We start from the raw sequence: 20,008 nt of genomic DNA on the forward strand, positions 1-20,008 counted from the left end.
ACGGCATTTAAGCAGCCCATTGCTGCAGAATCAGACCGGACTAAAGCCATCACCAAATCTATTGGAACGTTTATCGCTGCAGACATGAGGCCATATTCTGTTGTGGAAAACAAAGGGTTTAAAACTATGGTGAAAGTGCTTGAGCCAAGCTACAAAATCCCCTCGCACACCCACCTCTGTATGAAGATCATGCCAGATCTTTATGAACAGAAAAATATCAAAATTGTCGACAAATTGTCCAAGGCATCCTCTGTTGCCCCACCACAGACGGGTGGACCTCCAGGGCAACGGAAAGCTACGTGACTGTGACTGCTCATTACAGTGGGAGATGGAGGAGTGGGAGATGAAGTCCGGTGCTACAGACACGCCCCTTCTATGAGAGTCACACAGGTACAAATCCAGGGCAGGTACTGCTAGGAGCAGTAGCAGAGTGGGAGCTGGAGAGGCCCAATAGCAATATCCCAAACACCACAGATAATGCCAAGAACCAAGTAAATGCAGTGATAGAAGCTGGACTGGGGCCACAGATAGCTTGCTTTGCACATGTGATCAATTTAGCATCCCAAAGGGGAATCACAGTGAACTAGATGGACCGCCTCCTTGGGATGCTCAGGAAGGTGGTTACCTTTTTCCACAAAAGCACAACAAACGCTCATGTACTTAACACCTAGCAAGAAATGCTATAGCTACCGACCCACAAGCTCATACAGCATGTCACAACAAGATGGAACTCCACTTAAGACATGTTGAAGCGCCATCTTGAGCAGCAGGCAACTGTATACTCTGCACTGACAGACAATACCCTGAAAAAAATTATAAAAAGACATTCTCACCTTGTCTGATGATGTGAAAGTGGCAGAGGAGGTCCTCCAGGTGCTCAAACCCCTCAAAACGGTTACAACCCTATTGAGCACTGAAACTGCACCATCTGTGTCCATGATCCTACCTCTGAAAACAAGAATTCTACAATCCATGGCCCCAAGTGAGGAAGACAGTACCATCACTAGAGATGTCAAGGCTGCCATTAGAGAGGACCTGAACCCCAGATACCCCCCTAATGTACAGGACTACATTCATAGAGCTACTGCACTGGATCCAAGGTTCAAGTCCCTGTGTCACCTAGACCCTACCCTACACTGGAGGACATACAGTGATCTCACCACAGAGACCGCTGCTTAAATTAGTGAATTACTTAATAAATATACTGTAGTCTAACCTTAGTCAATAATATTACTATTAGAATCAACCATTTTTTTCAAAATTTGGAATAATAATAGCTTTTTTCAATGTTATGGCCCACAATTATAGTTCTATGAAATATGAAAATAAATAATTAGTTAGTTTAATAGATCAGGTCATTTTTTTCTGCAGGGTCAAGCCACAGAGCCTATGGGGTGCCACAGGGTTCAATTCCCAGGCCGACTCTCTTCTCTGTATACATCAATGATGTCGCTCTTTCTGCTGGTGATCCTCTGATCCACCTCTACGCAGACGACACCATTCTGTATACCTCTGGTCCTTCTTTGGATACTGTGTTAACTAACCTCCAAACAAGCTTCAATGCCATACAACTCTCCTTCCATGGCCTCCAACTGCTCTTAAATGCAAGTAAAACTAAATGCATGCTCCTCAACCGATCGCTGCCCGCATCACTACTCTGGACGGTTCTGACTATGTGAACGGTTCTGAATATGTGGACAACTATAAATACCTAGGTGTCTGCTTAGACTGTCAACTCTCCTTCCAGACTCACATTAAGCATCTCCAATCCAAAATTAAATCTAGAATCGGCTTCCTATTTTGCAACAAAGCATCCTTCACTCATGCTGCCAAACATACCCTCGTAAAACTGACCATCCTACTGATCCTCGACTTCGGCGATGTCATTTACAAAATAGCCTCCAATACCCTACTCAATAAATTGGATGCAGCCTATCACAGTGCCATCAGTTTTGTCACCAAAGCCCCATATACTACCCACCACTGCGACCTGTACCCTATCGGTGGCTGGCCCTCGCTTCATACTCGTCGCCAAACCCACTGGCTCCAGGTCATCTACAAGTCTCTGCTAGGTAAAGCCCCGCCTTATCTCAGCTCACTGGTCACCATAGCAGCACCCACCCGTAGCACGCGCTCCAGCAGGTACATCTCACTGGTCACACCCAAAGCCAATTCTTCCTTTGGCCGCCTTTCCTTCCAGTTCTCTGCTGCCAATGACTGGAACGAACTGCAAAAATCACTGAAGCTGGAGACTCATATCTCCCTCATTAGCATTAAGCACCAGCTGTCAGAGCAGCTCACTGCACCTGTACATAGATCATATGTAAATAACCCATCCAACTACCTCATCCCCCCAATACGGTATTTATTTATTTGGATCCTTTGCACCCCAAGATCTCTACTTGCACATTCATCTTCTGCACATTACCATCCCAGTGTTTAATTGCTATATTGTAATTATTTCGCCACCATGGCCTATTTATTGCCTTACCTCTTATCCTAACTCATTTGCACATACTGTATATAGACTTTTTCTACTGTATGTTTGTTTATTCCATGTGTAACTCTGTTGTTGTATGTGTCGAACTGCTTTGCTTTATCTTGGCCAGGTCGCAGTTGCAAATGAGAACTTGTTCTCAACTAGCCTTCCTGGTTAAATAAAGGTGAAATAAATAAATAAAAAATAAAAAGAGCCGACAGGAACAGACTCAGAGGCATCTCCTCCACAAAATAATTATGCCATGAAGGAGATTTTTGGGGAGACCATTGCAAGCAAGGACACAGGGAAGACGTTTGCCAACACCATCAAAAGGGAAGTGGCATCCTACAAGGCAGCAAGCGGCAATTCCAGTGGATGGTGATCCACTGGCATGGTGGAAAAGCAATGAGTGTAAATAACCTCATATTGCCATGGTGAGAAGATGCTACCTGGCTATGCCTGGCACTTCAGTTCCTAACGAGAGGGTGTTCTCCACGGCAGGGGACAGTGACTGCAAAGAGGTCTACCCTCTCCCCAGACAATGTAGACATCCTAATCTGTTTGAAAAATAATTTGAAGTTATAAGCTCAGGTCTGCTTTACTTTCTTTAACTTAAAAGATTTTATTTAAACATTGAAAAGGTCCTTGCTTTAAGTGTTCTTTAAGTAATAAATGGAAAGCAAAGTTGTGTCTCCTTTTTCTTTGCTGATCCGAAAAATGATCCGATCCTCGACTCAAAACCATAATCCGATCTGAACCTTGAGTTTTGTGATCCGTTGCACCACTAACATTCACTCATAACGACCAACTTCTTGTTGCAGGCATGATAGAAAATTAACACCACAAGGTCTCAATCTCACGTGCTAGTGAGTAGCCAGCAAATTGTTAGCTGGCAAATAGATCCAATATAACAAGGAAGAAAAGTTTAATTATTCGGCTAAATATTAGGGATGCACAATATAAAAAAAGAGTAGGTGAACATATCGGAATAGGCCAATATTAGCTAAAAATGCCAACGTCGGTATTGGCCAATGTCTAGTTTAACGTCGATGCTAAAAACCGATGTCAAAGCCACCGTGCATACCTATAAAAATGTAGGTACATGACGTCATGACGCCTCGTAAAATTGTGTGTGGATCGAGCAGTCAACAAGTTGAGCAGTCAACAAGTCGAGCAGTCATTTGAAAGATGAAGAAAATTTCAGCGAGACAACTCAAGGGTGAAATCCATTAAAGCCAAGCTAATGGAATTCATTACCCTTGACATTCAACCGTTCTCTGTCATGGGTGATATGGGCTTCCGCGACTGTTCGAGCACCGATACACACTACCAAGTGCACTATTTTTCAGATGAAGCCCTACCGGAGTTACACAGTAATAGCGTGACTGCTATTAGGCTTCACGATATACATACTATTGAACGCCGTTTGGGTCTTTGTGTGTCAAAAAACATACAGTAGCACTGTCAAAGCTGTACAAAGAAGTCTGCAAAGAAGCAAACACCGGCCACGAACGATGTGTTTACAATACCGCGTTGGTAATAAAGCATAATTTGTTCGACTGCAACTTCTGGGGTCGCTAGCTAGCTTTAGCTTGGTATCTAGCTAGCACCAATACAACCAACCTGAAAACAATGACCAGTAGAAACTGCAACCATTTACATTATTCTTAGCAAAGATTTCAGAATCCTTGAGTTTAAGTATTAGCTAGGTATCCACTTGTTGTTCGCCTATAGAAATTGATCTTCAGTTCAAGAAAATAAATAGCTAGCCAGCTACTTAACCCTGTTGCCCAAAGCTAACGTTATAAGCAGCCAGCTAGATTCATCTGGCTAGTGAGGCTCGACTGGACCTTGTTATATGTTGTGAAGCTAGCCACAATAAGGATTAGGCACAATAGTGGACTTTGCGGGTTGCCTTCAAAATAAAAGTATGACATTGACAGTGATGCAAATGAATACAAATAGAATTATGCCATACCTTTATTTTGAAGGCTAACCACGAAGTCCACTCTTGTGCCTAATCCTTATTGTGGCTAGCTTCATATAGATGGGTCCGACCACCATTAATCAAATACAAACTGTCTTATAAATTAGGGTTATTTTAGATGATGAAACCTAGATTGCCGTTTTGCTATGTTTTGGGGGAAGAACATTGTTTGCATCCATGAGCTTGCTAGCTTTTTTTATGACCAGCACTGTAGATGCTAGATAACTTTACCAGCATCATAGCATACGTATGGATGGATCGTTCTGACATATGAAATACGAGTAATATTGTAATCAATGTGTAATAACTATATGAATGCGTTATATGACTGCACGTCACATAATTTTCAGGTCCCGGTTAGTTAACAAGTTTATTTGACACATCAAAGTGTTATTTTGTTTGACATGCAAAGACCCAAAAGGCGTTCCATAGAAATCCTGGTTGAGAATGAAACGACTGAACAAATGAACAACGAAACAGCACAGCAAGTAAGTGAAATAAATAGGTTTTGATTATGTTTTACTGGTAAGTAATGGGGACATGCGTAAATGCCAACAAAATAACTTTTTGGTCAGTGTGGGGTTTGTGTAACCTTTATTTAACTAGGCAGGTCAGTTCAGAACAAATTCTTATTTACAATGACGGCCTACCCCAGCCAAACCTGGACGACACTGGGCCAATTGTGCGCCACCCTATGGAACTCCCAATCACAGCCGGATGTGATACAGCCTGGATTCGAACCAGGGGCTGTAGTGACGCCTCTTGCACTGAGATGCAGTGCCTTAGACTGCTGCATCCATGTGTGTGTGTTAACTATTTAACTGTACTAGAATGCTTAAAAACGCCGCTAAAAATTTAAATATTGGTATCGGGTTTTTTTTTGCAGGGAAAATAACGGATATTGGTATCGGCCATGTGTGTCCATATGAGCGATTCTGTTGGACAAAACCACAAATACATATAGCGAATTGAAACCGAAGAAGTAATCTTTCATCTTTGTTGTTCTGAGTGGCAGGGACTGGGAGGAGCTTGGTGTGTGTAAATAGAAACGTGCAAAGTCACAGCGGAAGGAGAGAAGGAGACAAGACCAAAAAACAACATGAGAACAAGTGGACAAATACAAATAAAAACTTGATTTGAGTGATACAGGCATTTGGAATATCATTCTAAAACATACATTAAAATTAATTATACGAACCAGATCACACTAAAAAACATTTCTGCGTTGCAATAAATTGCCAGATTTGTTCTTACTTTGTACAGTTTCTGGAAAACCCATGTTGCAGAAGTACAGACCTGCTAATGGTATCTTTTAGGATTACTCAGAATATGTGACTCGCCTGGCAGCCTCTTGATAGGAGGAGGGCCTGTTGTGGGTGAGAGGTGGGTCAGTGTTCCGATTCGGGCAGCCTTATCTCATGCCATAAACAGATAGCCGTATCAGACTGGCCTCATCCTCTAACTGTTCCTGTCAGATAGAGGAAGGGGCACAAACAACCCTCATGTCCCCAGTGCCTCTACTGGGAAATCTACCCAGGCCAGATCAGCCACTCTGATCATGTCGCCCTGCCCTGTGCTAGTTTAGTAAGAACTGTCACTCCTGCTACTGCATTGCTGTTGAACAAATAGGTAGGAGGCAATAAAGTGTAGTGTGGCTGTGTGGGTCTAGATTCTTGTGATTGCCCTGAAGCCGAAGACAAAACAACTTCATAGTACAAAGTTAGGCAACTGGAGGCCATTGGGCCTGGTTAGGGTGGAGTGGGGATGATTATGCAGGCTTTACCATCTAGACAAGGACTTTTTGACTTAATTCACCTGCTGGCTAACATACAAATCCCCATGAAAAACAGAACACACTACGAAGATATAGACTGGTCCCAGATCTGGTTGTGCTGTCTTGCCAACTCCTATGGACAGATCTGGGACCAGGCTAACTAAGATACTGAACCTGGAAGAGAGTTGTAATCGGGCTTACTCCCTCTGCTGTCCTAATGGGACAACATCAACATGACACCGTCCATGTGAGTTACCAAACAAAACACCATGTAACGGCAGACGCACAACCTCTGCCCTGTAAGCAGATCATCTGCTCTGAAAACCATGTCATGACACTACAGGCACCAACCCCCTGACTGGAATTTAAATGAGCTGAATGAAACATCCCACTTCTAAAACCCAACCATATTCTTTCTTTACCCCCAACCGGACCGCTCCTGTTAATTGGGATGTTTCATAAAACTACATTCTTCCTTTACCCCCTACCGGACCCTTGTTCTTGTTCCTAAGCCCTTCCATGTGACTCACTGCCCAGTAAGAGACAAAACACCTACCCCAACCTTTCTTAAAGTATGGGTCGCGATGGGACATGTTAATGGTGGGTCACAACATTGGGTAGGTAAGTTAAGATCCCGAGAGTTAGAATATTCAAATACAATTAGCAATTTCAACATGTGGTTGTGCCTCGGTCAGTGACTGACATAACAAGAGAAACTGCAGTCATACAAGAATTAGCCATGTTAGCTAAAAAAAACAACAACTGATTGGTAAATTAGTCTAGCCAGCAATCTAAACTTGAAGTAATCATGGCGAATACCGAACGGGCATGCAGGGCACGAGCCCAGGGGCACTGACTTCGAGGGGGCCACAAACTTCCAGGGGGCCACCATTGATTTTGTTAGTCACTCATCACACAAATATCATTAATATGGCATATGCCATGGCTAAATGTGTAGAATTGCAGGCAATTATCTGTAAAGCTGAAAATGTTTTCCTCTATGCCCCCATGGCAAAATAGGTAGAATTGCATAATTTATTTTATAAAATTGCACCATTTTGTCTCTGCCCCGTCGCAAAATGTGTAGAAACTTGCTTTAAGAGCATTATTTTCTCTATATACCATGGCAAAATGTGTAGAATTACAGGAAATTAAAAAGGATACTTTAGGATTTTGGCAATGAGGGAAGTTAGAGGTAGTTATGCTAACGCTAGTTAGCATTGGCTCCTGGAACTACAGTGCATTCGGAAAGTATTTAGACCCCTTGACTTAGTCCACATTGTTACATTCCAACCTTACTCTAAAACTGATTAAATGTATATCAATCTACACACAATAAATAAACCATAATGACAAAGCGAAAACAGGTTTAGATATTTTTGCAAATGTATATAAAAATATATATATAAAAAAATATGAAATACCTTGTTTACATAAGTATTCAGACCCTTTGCTAAGATACTCAAAACTGAGCTCAGGTGCATCCTGTTTCCATTGATCATCCTCAAGTTGTTTCCACAACTTGGAGTCCACCTGTGGTAAATTCAATTGATTGGACATGATTTGGAAAGACACGCACCCGTCTAAAAACCAAGCCATGAGGTTGAGCGAATTGTCCGTAGAGCTCCGAGAGAGGATTGTATCAAGGCACAGATCTTGGGAAGGGTACCAACACATTTCTGCAGCATTGAAGGTCCCCAAGAGCAGTGGCCTCCATCATTCTTAAATGGAAGAAGTTTGGAACCATCAAGACTCTTCCTAGAGCTGGCCGCCCGGACAAACTGAGCAATTGAGGGAGAAGGGCCCTGGTCAGGGAAGTGGCCAAGAACCCTATGGTCACTCTGACAGAGCTCCAGAGTTCCTCTGTTGAGAGGGGAGAACCTTCCAGAAGGACAACCATCTCTGCAACACTCCACCAATGAGGCCTTGATTGTAGAGTGGCCAGACAAGCCACTCCTCAGTAAAAGGCACATGACAGCCCGCTTGGAGTTTGCCAAAAGGCACATGAACTAAAACAATGATAACTAAGCTAAACAACAGTATACAAGGCATACTGACATTTCTCAGACCATGAGAAACAAGATTCTCTGGTTTGACAAACTAAGATTGAACTATTTGGCCTGAATGCCAAGCATCACGCCTGGAGGAAACCTGGCACCATCCCTATGGTGAAGCATGGTGGCAGCATCATGCTGTGGGGATGTTTTTCAGCAGCAGGGACTGGGAGACTAGTCAGGATTGAGGGAAAGATGAACGGAGCAAAGTACAGATCCTTGATAACCTACTCCAGAACCCTCAGGACCTCAAACTGGGGCAAAGGTAAACCTTACAACAGGACAATTTTTTATTTCACCTTTTTTTAACCAGGTAGGCTAGTTGAGAGCAAGTTCTCATTTGCAACTGCGACCTGGCCGAGATAAAGCAAAGCATTTCAACACATACAGCAACAGAGTTACACATGGAATAAACAAACATACAGTCAATAATGCAGTAGAAAAAGTCTATATACAGTATGTGCAAATGAGGTAGGATAAGGGAGGTAAGGCAATACATAGGCCATGGAGGCGAAGTAATTACAATATAGCAATTAAACACTGGAATGGTAGATGTGCAGAAATATATATATAGACAGATAGATATCGATATATATAAATGCGCAAGTAGAGATACTGGGGTGCAAAGGAGCAAGATAAATAAATATAGTATGGGGATGAGGTAGTTGGATGGGCTATTTACAGATGGGCTATTTACAGATGGGCTATTTACAGATGGGCTATGTACAGCTGCTATCGACCCCCCTCCGCTTACTATTGTGCCCTGGACACGATATGTGAATTGATCGCCCCCCATCTAGCTTCAGAGTTCGTTCTGTTAGGTGAACGAAATTGGGATATGCTTAATACCCCGGCAGTCCTACAATCTAAACTAGATGCCCTCAATCTCACACAAATCATCAAGGAACCCACCAGGTACAACCCTAAATCTATAAACATGGGCACCCTCATAGACATTATCCTGACCAACTAGCCCTCCAAATACACTCCAAATACACCTCTGCTGTTTTCAATCAGGATCTCAGAAATCACTGCCTCATTGCCTGTATCCGCAGTCAAACGACCACCCCTCATCACAGTCAAACGCTCCCTAAAACACTTCTGCGAGCAGGCCTTTCTAATCGACCTGGCCCGGGTATCCTGGAAGGATATTGACCTCATCCAGTCAGTCGAGGATGCCTGGTCGTTCTGAGGAAGTAATTTCCTCACCATCTTAAATAAGCATGCCCCGTTCAAAAAAATGCAGAACTAAGAACAGATATAGCACTTGATTCACTCCAGACCTGACTGCAATTGCACAAAAACATCCTGTGGCGGACTGCAATAGCATCGAATAGTCCCTGCGATATGCAACTGTTCAGGGAAGTCAGGAACCAATACATGCAGTCAGTCAGGAAAGCAAAGGCTAGCTTTTCCAAGCAGAAATTTGCATCCTGTAGCTCCAACTCCCAAAAAAGTTTTGGGACACTAAAGTCCATGGAGAACAAGAGCACCTCCTCCCAGCTGCCCACTGCACTGAGGCTAGGTAACAAGGTCACCATGATAATCGAAAATTGCCTTCCTCCTGGCTACTACAACCCCAGAAAACAGCCGTCTTCATCGACCTGGCCAAGGCTTTCGACTGTCAATCACCGTATTCTTATCGGCAGACTCAATAGCCTTGGTTTCTCTAATGACTACCTCTCCTGGTTCACCAACTACTATGCAGACAGAGTTCAGTGTGTCAAATCGGAGGGCATGTTGTCCGGACTTCTGGCAGTCTCTATGGGGGTGCCACAGGGTTCAATTCTCGGGCCGACTCTTTTCTCTGTACATATCAATGATGTCGCTCTTGCTGCGGGAGATTCCCTGATCCACCTCTACGCAGACGACACCATTCTGTATACTTCTGGCCCTTCTTGGGACACTGTGCTAACAAACCTCCAAACGAGCTTCAATGCCATACAACACTCCTTCCCTGGCCTCCAACTGCTCATAAACGCTAGTAAAATCAAATGCATGCTTTTCAACCGTTCGCTGCTCGCACTCGCCCACCCGACTAGCATCACCACCCTAGACAGTTCCAACCTAGAATATGTGGAGACAAGTGGTCTTAATACTTTCCGAATGCACTGTAACTCAAACTTCCTTCATACTGGACACAAAGACACAAATGATATCCACAAGATCATATGACTCTGGGGAAGTAGATAAACGTCCTCCTTGCACAATTTCCCTAAGTAGGCCTTTAACTTAAATTTCGCTTTCCTCCGTCAAGAGGGTGGGCCACTAAAACGCTTTGCCTGTGAGGTTGACCCCCAAAAAGGAGCATGTTTTCATGTGCTTGGGTCCCAGGAAAACACAGAATTTCTCATTTGGGCCTCAGGCTGAAAAAGTTTAAGAAACCCTGACCTACCCCCTTTCCCAGTCTGGTACAGATGAGAAAACACCGTGTGCCTTGACAGCAAGTCTCTCTCCAAAAGTGCAGGGACTCAAGTGTGGTGAATGTGGGGTACAGTGGTTTGACAGCTGTGCTGGAGATCTGAGCTCAACAGAGGTGGGTTAATAATGACACTAGCTAGTAGCCACCTCAGAGATCAGATTTGTAATACCTTTCTGTACAGGAAAAGAGGGTGGCCTGTTGGATGATAATTCCAAAAATGTTAGTCATGTAAGACAAGACAAGTCACCTGAGGCCATCTGCTATGCAAACAGAAAATATCTTATGAGCACAAAACCAAAACAGACACATGTAAGTGATTTAACATTCAAAACCTCTCCTAGAATTTTGAAAGGATGATAACATGGGATTGTGTTGGTAGCGTACATTGTTTTGGGGGAAAATGTTAATTTGCCTCTAAAACGCAACATCAAATGACTGGCTTAAAATAAAACAAAATGATAAGCAGCCAAGTGGCTCATTCCACACACAAAATTCTTGCAACATAAAAATCTGTTGTTTTTTTTGCTACTGTATTTCACAGTAAACTGGCGGGTGCTGAATGCTAATTGCCACTAATCAATGCATCTTAATCAGCTGAAACATCAGAAAAGTGACTCAAGTTGTCTGTGATCTGTTATTCATAGCCTAGAACTCGGAGGTCTCAGAAAAATTAAGCATGGCTTTGATGTAATCCGGTGTTCCATTGCCACTGCTTAAAATGAGTATGTATGAAGATTCTTGCCTACATTTTGACCTCAGTACAGAATCTTTTGAAGCATAAAATGTTCACAGATGTAGTGTACCTGATTCACACTCTGTGAAGGCAACAATCATCTTCACTTACAATGACCTATTATTTAATACATTAGCAACAGCTGAATATTAGGTCAGATCTAGAGCAGGGATGGGCAACTGGCCCCCTTTTGAAGGTCCTCGGATTAATCCCCCCCCGGGTCTCAACTTACTGTTGAAAGAGTATGACATGAAAGAATACATTCACGAGGAGGAATTTCGAAATTTGGTTGTACATCGCAGTCTCTCTTGTTATGTCATTCAAATCTGAAAAAATCTGTATCTAAAATTGTTATCGTGGTCGAATTACCAGCCGGGGGGGCCCCCCCAAGATTTCTTTTGTCAGTCTCAATCAGCGATCATATTAAAAACAGCAAATATTTCTCTCCACCCTATGGCAAAATGTATAGAATTGCAGGAAATGTGCTGTAAAACAGCACATTTTCCTCTCCGCCCCATGGCAAAATGAGTATGATTGCATGAAATAAGTTACGAAATTGGTAAATCTTCTCTTCACCATGGCAAAATGTGAAGAATTGAAGCAAACTGCTTTAAAACTTGCTTTAAAAACGGCAACATTTTCTCTACACCCCCATGCCAAAGTGTAGAATTGCATGAAATGAACAAACTTATTTTTATGATTTATTCTCTCCTCTGTCAAGAGCGGGGGCCACTAAATAAGTGTTTTTTTGGGGGGGGGGGGGGTAAGCAAGCAAGCAGAACTGTTGGTTACTGCAGCCTCTCATGATGAGTTCAGATTTTTTTGTGGCGCCAACCAAATGTGCCCATCCCTGATCTAGAGCTAAGTATCATGGCAAATGCATCCCATTGGATGCTTGAAGTTTCTCATTTTCAAAATTAGCCTCATTGTCAAATATCTCACCAATTGCTTTCAAGTTTCCTTAAAACTTATTTGACACTAATATGTCAGTCAAATTCATTAACAAAAGTTTAGGCGACATGGTTTGAGATTTTGGCCAACCATTTCTGCCCTCTTATTTAAACCACTCTACACACTTTGATTAATATCCACTATATTGCTCCGCCAGGCTGAAGTGGATTAATGAAGAAAATAAAACATTGACAAACATGCTTTCCTCTTTATTTGCTCTCAGCTGAAGTCATGTTGCACTTGCAGGTCAATTAAACATGAACATTATATAACACTTATAAAGCCCGTAGTGTCTTCTTGCATTGGCTAATTAGGACATGCATAGGTCCCCATGCATTGTGGTGCTTTGCACTTGAGAACAATGTCTTTTCCAAATCAGAGACCATTCATCTAACCACTCTCTCTTCATAATGAATGCATTGTTACAAAGCAATGCTATTTGAAAGAGCAGAGCCTGTAAAGAAAATAATATGATGAATGATATGCTCAATAATATGATAATGTATATGAGTGGGGAAAATAATATTTTCATTTTCTCATCAAGATGTTTTAATACATTAAAGCAAATTTAGACCACATTTCCATTCTATGCGTATCCTAGTCCAACCATTGAGCAGTCATCATTCTAAACTTGAAATGAGAACAAATGGAGTAGTACAGCATCACGAATGTAATAGTCTTGACTCTTGAGCATCAAGACAAAACTGTCTGGGATTCATTGAAGAACGTTAAATCACTTTAATGGCTCTTCATTGCGATGGAAACATAGCACCCAGACAACAAAATTATCCCTTACAATACTCGATAATTGCACTGAGTCAAGGAGCCTGCGTTTCTCAGGAAACAAGGGTCTGAAATGTAATTATTCACCCTTTGGAAAATGTAGGGCAACTGCGCAATGATGTAAAACAGCACTCTCGGGCGAACTAATGTCAAGCCCTCATTTTTGACAGAGTAAGCAGAAGATATCAGAGAGCAGAATGATTAGATCTTCTCTGTCGTAAATTAAATAACCACTCTGGCAGTCGGCAAAGGAAGTGAACTTTAAAGAAGTGCCAGACTCCACGAGTAAGGACAGGACATAACACTGCTACATTATACAACCTCTTGGAGGACACTGATATTTTAATTTGTGATCAGCAACTGTACATTAGTGACAAATCACACCCCATGTCATCACCACTGACATTAAATCACAGATGTATTACACTATTATAAACTGCAGTGGTTCTGCAACAATGCATAAAAGACAACCCTTAATCAGAATAATGACGCAACAGCAATTGGCCTACATCCCATTACACAAGACAGTGCAAAACTGAGATGTTATTTTGACAAGTAGCTGAGCAGTAACAGAATAAAACTGACCATTTGACAAAAACGTAACGTTACTCCAGGCTCCAATTGATCATGGGTGATATTTGATGAATCCGCACAAATACAGCAAAGATCCCATCTGCTAAAAATGCATCGTAATAGATTTTCAGAATTGCAGCAAAATAAAATCCACACTTTGTAAGGAGGAGCCACCTAAACCAGATCTGTCGAGGCACACAGGCTGAAACATCCCCCTTTCTCTCCCTCAACTCTGCCCATATATATGTACTATTTTTTCCCTCATCAACCCGGAAGTCACAATTTGGTTCATCCCGATTGGATCTCATCGAATCAGTAAGACTGCCAGCATGTTTACCAATCAAATATCTTTCTCCAATGTAAAAAGAGTAGGGATTCCGTGCGCAAGGTCGTGTGGCTACCAGATGAGCATGATGTAAACCTTTTGTTACCTTACCAAACCTCTCACTGGTTTGTGCAAGATGAGGTGGAGATTTCACTTAAAGACCAATGGAACTGTCTAAAATGTACAAACTCCGCCCACCCAGGGCACCATGCCTTGCAAAACGAACTCCACCAGTGTTTACCTTGGACTCATCCTGCACAAACTAATAATATGCTGATGTGTAAAGAGATACAACTAAAAAGCTACGTTGTCGAGGTAGATTTTAATCAGGCTGAACAGCAAGAAAGCAACAATACTGAGAGTCTATGAAAAAGAGGCACTGTAGCCATTATAGAACATAGGAAAAGAAGCCATACAAAATGATAACACTTGCTGACATCATGTCCAAACCGCTTGTTGATTGTCAGATCAATCGCGATATGGTGGCATTGACGCATACCCGCCCCCTGTCTTGTTTCAAAGGCCACTGTTATTCGCTAAGTCAGGTGCTTCTCCAGTCTCTCGCTCAGCCTCCATCCCACAGAAACAGACCCCACATAAAAGGTTTACTAATTTCTCTCTTGGATGGCTACTGGATGATTCGGAGTCTGATAAAAGGAGCACAGCAATGGGGCACCACACTGCCTACTATACGCACAACAAATTCGATCTGGACCACCCACCAGCGTCAGGTTGTCCAAATGTAGAAAGCTGGCAATCAATTCAATATCCATCCCCCACAATAGAACAACACATCCGCTATTCACCCCTCGCCGAGATGAGAATATTTGAAAGAGGTGGCAGGCTTGTAAACTACATAGTTGACTCGTTAATCAGCGAAATGAAAATCAACCTGCATCTAATTGAAAGCAATTAGCTAGTGGCACAATAAAGAAAGGCAAAGTAAAGACATTCCTGATATTCTAGTTAACCAATTGATTACGCTGGATAGTTAGATGGCACATGTAACACAAAATTGTTAGGTAACGTAAGATAATGCATAATTCATTTAGTTAGAATATAATGTAAAAGGTAACAGTTTAGCCTCATTGTATAGCCATCTTACAGTCCATTCAATTATGATTGGCATATCATCAACATTAGTTAACTGACATAATGCGGGCTAGTTGACACATTCAATAGTGAAAACTGAAGTCTCTCGTTATGCCAAAACCTTAAATTCAGAGTTATTTGAACAAAGGAGAGGCGTTTAATCAAATGTATTGCTATTGCAATAGCATGCTAACTGCTGGCTATTGATAACTCGCAGCTAGCTAACGTTAACTAATGAAACACAGAGCTAGCGGATTGATAGCTAACGTTAGAATGACTCCTTTGTTGCCGTCTCGGCTTTGCACACATTTATGACAAGTAATTACCTTCCAATGGTGAATGAAATCTCATATTAGATAGAAATACTTACTCTCCATGTACCTCCTCGAAAGGCATTGCTTAAAAAATCATCATGGTTTACAAATTCAAAAACAGATTTTTTGCTGTTGGACTGCTGCTGTCTGCGGCAGCAACTTCCGGCGCATGCGCAACTTTCTCAGCACCCAGCCAAGTCAATATGGTGTAATTGCAGACCACAATTGTGGGCGTTTCTTGATATGAGTGTTCCCTGATATCAGGAAACGCCCATTGATACCTGCCATTGGTCCGGTGTTATGAGTAACCGGAAGGTTGCAAGTTCAAACCCTTGAGTTGACAAGGTACACATCTGTCGTTCTGCCCCTGAACAGGCAGTTAACCCACTGTTCCTAGGCCGTCATTGAAAATAAGAATTTGTTCTTAACTGACTTGCCTAGTTAAATAAAAATAAAAAATAAATAAAAAAGGTGCCAGGTTTGGATAATTAACGTATAACAGGTTAGGTGAATTTTGTTTACATATCTAGCAGATTAGGATAACTAAGGTGCCAGGTTAGGATAATTAACGTGCCAGGTTAGGATAATTAACGTAACAGGTTAGGTGAATTAGCCATGGCAGATTAGGAGACTGAGGTTAAGTTTAGGAAAAGGGTCACGGTTAGGCCAAATATTATGGATATACTGACAAGATACATGTCTCTGCCCTAAGAAATCAAATCAAAATCAAATCAAATTTTATTTGTCACATACACATGGTTAGCAGATGTTAATGCGAGTGTAGCGAAAGGCTTGTGCTTCTAGTTCCGACAATGCAGTAATAACCAACAAGTAATCTAACTAACAATTCCTAAACTACTGTCTTATACACAGTGTAAGGGGATAAAGAATATGTACATAAGGATATATGAATGAGTGATGGTACAGAGCAGCATAGGCAAGATACAGTAGATGGTATCGAGTACAGTATATACATATGAGATGAGTATGTAAACAAAGTGGCATAGTTAAAGTGGCTAGTGATACATGTATTACCTAAGGATGCAGTCGATGATATAGAGTACAGTATATACGTATGCATATGAGATGAATAATGTAGGGTAAGTAACATTATATAAGGTAGCATTGTTTAAAGTGGATAGTGATATATTTACATCATTTCCCATCAATTCCCATTATTAAAGTGGCTGGAGTTGAGTCAGTGTCAATGGGAGTCTTTGCCCACAAAGCGGTCCCGCCGAGTTGGGCCTTTCTTTTCCTGTTCCTCTTTGGTTAGACTAAACTACAATCAATGACATATATAAAACACTGGATTGCTGAGGCTATGTATTGGCCATTGAGAACTTTTAAGCCCCGGTCGGCCATATTGGAACTCCTTAGTAGGAGCAGTCCTCCATAGGAATTAATGTAATTCTACAGTATTTCAATTAAATGTTTAAAGGAAAACATTACATGTATTTAAGTCATTTTTTGTAGTGGGGACAGCAACATTTGTACTCTAAAAAAAATATTATGAGAAAAAAAAATGTGAGCATACCAATGTGCATACAATGTGCATATAATTATATAAGCACACATAATATAATTTCAAAGTATGCATTAAGGTGTCTGTATTAGAATATAAATGTCAAAAAACAGAATGTAGATATTAATAAATGCATTTCTATAGCTTCCAATAGTACCAAGATGGCTATGCGGTGGCTTCAATACAATGCCTCCTGTCAATCATCCAAGGTTTATACACATCATTAGCTACAATACCTCGGTTGTCAAAAACTGTTGTCACCGCAAAAAAAATGGCCACTGACTAATGGCGAGCATCAATGGGTGTAACTTAATATCAAGAAACGCCTATATCAGAAAACACCCCTAATTGCGATCTGCAATTACACCCTTCTCAGCCAAGTCAGTCTTCGAGCTGGAAGTTTTTCCCAGTCACTGATCTAAGATCAGTTAGGTTTTTTTCCAAATAATGGATTAAGGTTTTGATAGGGTTAGGCTTAGTTGGTTCTAGAACTGTGATTAGGGACATCTTCTACCTGAAACAAGTCCCAAGAAAAGAATAGGAGAAATGTCATAATCTATTTAATAAACTTATGCTTGTGTTATGAAATGTAATGCTCTACTTAACATTTCCAGAAAATTTTATTAGGTCAACTATTGATATCATTCATTATTGTGCCAACAACAACGATGTGGAACATGATCATATTGATGGCAATATTCAATGCATAACATCTTGGTAAATAGGCCTACATAATATATGACTGAGCAAAAGTTTAATAATCCAAATAATTTTATATGTCTACATTTGCAAGACTAGATTACAATTCATTGCTTATTACAGTAATCCAAATAATTTGTATGTACACAGAATCCAGTGTTCAAGTCTTTCACCCACCTTAGTCAATAGAGTCATATGGTTTGTGATTTGATGAAGAATTCAATTGTGCAGTCTGAATTCTCTAATCAAAAGTTTGGACACCTACTCAATCAAGATTTTTCTTTATTTTTTAATATTTTCTACATTGTAGAGTAATAGTGAAGACATCAAAACTATGAAATAACACATATGGAATCATGTGGTAACCAAAAAACTCAAACTCAAAGTACTCACCCTTTTTATTTATTTTTTTACCCCCTTTTTTCTCCCCAATTTTGTGGTATCCAATTGGTAGTAGTTACAGTCTTGTCTCATCGTTGCAACTCCAGTACGGACTCGGGAGAGGCGAATGTCGAGAGCCATGCGTCCTCCGAAACACAACCAAACCAAGCCGCACTGCTTCTTGACACAATGCCCATCCAACCCGGAAGCCAGCCGCACCAATGTGTCGGAGGAAACACCGTACATCTGGCGACCTGGTCAGCGTGCACTGCACCCGGCCTGCCACAGGAGTCGCTAGTGCGCGATGAGACAAGGATATCCCTGCCGGCCAAACCCTCCCTAACCCGGACGACGCTGGGCCAATTGTGCGCTGCCCCATGGGTCTCCCAGTTGCGGCCGGCTGCGACAGAGCCTGGACTTGAATCCAGCTAGCACTGCATGCAGCCTTAGACCACTGTGCCACCCGGGAGGCCCAAGTAGACACCCTTTGCCTTGATGACAGCTTTGCATACTTGTCATTCTCTCAACCAGCTTCATGAGGTAGTCACCTGGAATGCATTTCAATTAACAGGTGTGCCTTGTTAAAAGTAAATTTGTCAAATTTCTTTCCTTCTTAATGCATTTGAGCCAATCAGTTGTGTTGTGACACGATAGTAGTGGTACACAGAAGAAATCCCTATTTGGTAAAAGACCAAGTCCAAATTATGACAGGAACAGCTCAAATAAACAAAGAGAAATGACAGTCCATCATTACTTTAAGACATGAAGGTCAGTCAATATGGAACATCTCAAGACCTTTGAACATTTCTTCAAGTGCAGTCGCAAAAACCATCAAGAGCTATGATGAAAATGGCTCTCATGAGGTCTGCCACAGGAAAGGAAGAACCCAGAGTTACCTCTGCTGCAGTGGATAAGTTCATTATAGTTAACTGCACCTCAGATTGCAGCCCAAATAAATTATTCACGGAGTTCAAGTAACAGACACAGCTTAACATCAAGTGTTCAGAGGAGACTGCGTGAATCAGGCCTCCATGTTCGAATTACTGCAAAGAAACCACTACTAAAGGACACCAATAATAAGAAGAGATTGGCATGGGCCAAGAAACTTGAGCAATGGACATTAGACCGGTGGAAACCTGTCCTTTGGTCTGATGTGTCCAAATTTGCAATTTTTGATTCCAACTGTTATGTCTTTGTGAGACGCAGAGTAGGTGCATGGATGATCTCAGCATGTGTGGTTCCCCCTGTGAAGCATGGATGAGGTGTGATGGTGTGGGAGTGCTTTGCTGGTGAAACTGTCTGTGACTTATTTAGAATTCAAGGTACACTTAACCAGCATGGCTACCACAGCATTCTGCAGCGATACACCATCCCATCTGGTTTGCGCTTTAGTGGGATTATCATTTGTTTTTCAACAGGACAATGACTCAACACACCTCCAGGCTATGTAAGGGCTATTTGACCAAGAAGGAGAGTGATGGTGCTGCATCAGATGACCTGGCCTCCACAATCCCCTGACCTCAACCAAATTGAGATGGTTTGGGATGAGGTTTGGGCAGAGTGAAGGAAAAGCAGCCAACAAGTGCTCAGCATATGTGGGAACTCATTCAAGACTGTTGGAAGTCATTCCTCATGAAGCTAGTTGAGTGTATGCCAAGAGTGTGCAATGAAGTCATCAAGGCAAAGGGTGGCTACTTTGAAGAATCTAAAATATATTTTGATTTGTTTCACACTTTTTTGGTTACTACATGATTCCATATGTGTTATTTCATAGTTTTGATGTCTTCACTATTATTCTACAATGTAGAAAATAGTAAAAAATAAAGAAAAACCCTTGAATGAGTAGGTGTGTCCAAACTTTTGACTGGTACTGTATATCTGAAACAAATAAATTACCCCTTTACATCCACCCACCT

The 20,008-nt window shown here is 41.6% G+C and overlaps 1 protein-coding gene across 27 annotated transcripts in view; it reads right to left on the bottom strand.

Annotated features, from left to right (window-relative positions):
* Nucleotides 1-20,008, bottom strand: part of LOC135548610 (protein FAM222B-like) — a 75,426-nt gene that overhangs the window by 51,530 nt on the left and 3,888 nt on the right. For 4 of the 27 annotated variants that reach the window (XM_064978408.1, XM_064978381.1, XM_064978393.1 and 1 more), the window contains exon 1: nt 15,544-15,663. The exons of 11 other annotated variants lie outside the window; for them this stretch is intronic. The gene's annotated coding sequence lies outside the window, so the exon portion shown is untranslated. Of the gene's footprint in view, nt 1-5,720; nt 5,900-7,664; nt 8,068-13,768; nt 14,281-14,497; nt 14,686-15,543; nt 15,664-20,008 lie in introns of those variants that run through there. 12 more of the 27 variants (XM_064978405.1, XM_064978384.1, XM_064978399.1 and 9 more) reach the window with 9 other exon arrangements.

The sequence above is a fragment of the Oncorhynchus masou genome, chromosome 11 (assembly GCF_036934945.1).
Source record: "Oncorhynchus masou masou isolate Uvic2021 chromosome 11, UVic_Omas_1.1, whole genome shotgun sequence".
Taxonomy (NCBI): Eukaryota; Metazoa; Chordata; class Actinopteri; order Salmoniformes; family Salmonidae; genus Oncorhynchus; species Oncorhynchus masou.